Source organism: Lissotriton vulgaris, unplaced genomic scaffold (assembly GCF_964263255.1).
Source record: "Lissotriton vulgaris unplaced genomic scaffold, aLisVul1.2 SCAFFOLD_215, whole genome shotgun sequence".
Taxonomy (NCBI): Eukaryota; Metazoa; Chordata; class Amphibia; order Caudata; family Salamandridae; genus Lissotriton; species Lissotriton vulgaris.
In genome coordinates, this window is record NW_028245930.1 from 266,806 (window position 1) to 269,101 (window position 2,296).

A 2,296-nucleotide genomic window follows, 5' to 3' on the forward strand; every position below is an offset into this window, starting at 1 on the left:
GGTGGTACTAGTGGTGTGACACAGTGGCAGTTGCTTGCCTATGAAAAAAAAGAAAATGAAATCTGGTTTGTCCTCCTGAGCAATACAAAGGTACAATACAGAATATAGCAGGTGACAGAAGTACACTAGAACAGTGCCACGTTGTAGCCTAACAAATGTTAAAGTATAACTAATTCGGTTGAAGTTCTTTGACATTAGCCATGGGTCTTTGTCAAGCAGAGTAAGAATATATCCTCGGATTTCTTCACCAGCCTGTTGCTATCACCTTATCCTCCCCAGCAAGTGTGTGGATTTATTGCTGTAATTTAGTCACACATCAATCAAAACCACACAGCCCGGGTGAAGAGGGTTAGGGTTTGAAAAATGGATGGGTACGGGGGTTTTTGGGAAAGGTTTTGGGAGACAAGAAAAAGTAGCACAGCATGGACGAACAATTGTGAACATAAACAAATCTTTGGGTACAAACCTATCCATCAATCTTTGAAAGTGCATACACTACTGCATGCATGTCAGTTAAAAGTAAGTAGTACTTTCGACAACTGTGGAAGAAAGAATGCGACAGTACAGGGCGTGGGTGGAAATATTGATAACTATATTCAACATAAGGTCTCTGTAGCCAGATACCTGAGAGCCTTGCTGGTCACTATAAATCCATTCACAACAACACTCAATGGGGTTGGTCTGGAAGGTATAGTAGATAGAAAAGGAGAAATTGCTTTTTTTCTAGGTGTCCCCTCACTCACCAGGGTTGCCCCTTGGTGACATGCTTCATCATTGGGGCCATCCCAGTCCTCTACGGGCTGGGGCGTGCTGCGACTTGCGAATTACGTAGGAGCACTTACAAATGACTATGTGTGGTGCAGATGTGATAGTGGAGTGGACTAAGTGATGTGTTAAGGGATCAATTTAGAAGCAGAGAGAGATCCAAGAAATGCAGTCACAGTCAGAGAAAAAGGCAAGGGATACTGTATCTATGTGGTTGTAGTGGTCCTGTTGGAAGTGGTAAGTAAGTTGCCTGCAGAAAAAAAATCCTCCTTTTAGCGGCACTCCTCCATTGCAGCCGACGCTTCGTCCATCGATGTTGGTCACCAGAAGACACCCTGTAAAAAAAAGCACAGCATAGACAAACAATGGAACATAAACAATTCTTTGGGTACAAACCTATCCATCAATCTTTGAAAGTGCATGCACTACTGCATGCATGTCAGTGAAAAGTAAGTAGTACATTCGACAACTGTGGAAGAAAGAATGCGACAGTACAGGGCCTGTGTGGAATTATTGATAACGATATTCAACATAAGGTCTCTGTACTTAGCCAGATACCCGAGAGCCTTGCTGGTCACTATAAATCCATTCACAACAACACTCAGTGGGGTTGGTCTGGAAGGTATAGTAGATAGAAAGGGAGAAATTGCTTGTTTTCTAGGTGTCCCCTCACTCACCAGGGTTGCCCCTTGGTGACATGCTTCATCATTGGGGCCATCCCAGTCCTCTACGGCCTGGGGCGTGCTGCGACTTGCGAATTACGTAGGAGCACTTACAAATGACTATGTGTGGTGCAGATGTGATAGTGGAGTGGACTAAGTGATGTGTTAAGGGATCAATTTAGAAGCAGAGAGAGATCCAAGAAATGCAGTCACAGTCAGAGAAAAAGGCAAGGGATACTGTATCTATGTGGTTGTAGTTGTCCTGTTGGAAGTGGTAAGTAAGTTGCCTGCAGAAAAAAAATCCTCTTATTAGCGGCACTCCTCCATTGCAGCCGACGCTTCGTCCATCGATGTTGGTCACCAGAAGACACCCTGTCCACTGCCTGCCTGATGCTGAATTGTGGCTCGCTACTGTGAAGCCTGACTCCATCCTTTTTTCCCCATTACAGAGACTGAAACCCGGCCTGTAATTATTCAACGAAAAACAGGAAGTGATATAATATTACAACACCACTGATAAATAAATATAAGGTATGTAGGCTGTGGAGTGCAAAAAGTCACAATTTGATTTTCCTAGTAGACAGTACAATATTTTTGAAAGTGCGTACTCTGAGTCACCTTTTGAAGGATAAATAAGTATGGGCAAATTAATGTAGCGGATCTTGCCCCTCAAGCTAGGTGTACTGTAAACTGTGTTTTAGAACAAAATTAGATCTTCCTAGCAGTGCTCCCACCCAGACCCTTACTAAAGCCAGTCGCAAAAATGTAGAAGACCCCCAATCAAATCTCAAAAAACGAGGCCTAGCAGAAAACTGGTGACAAAACTTACTTTGAAAGTAAAAATAGGCCGAAGTACCCCCTTCCTAATT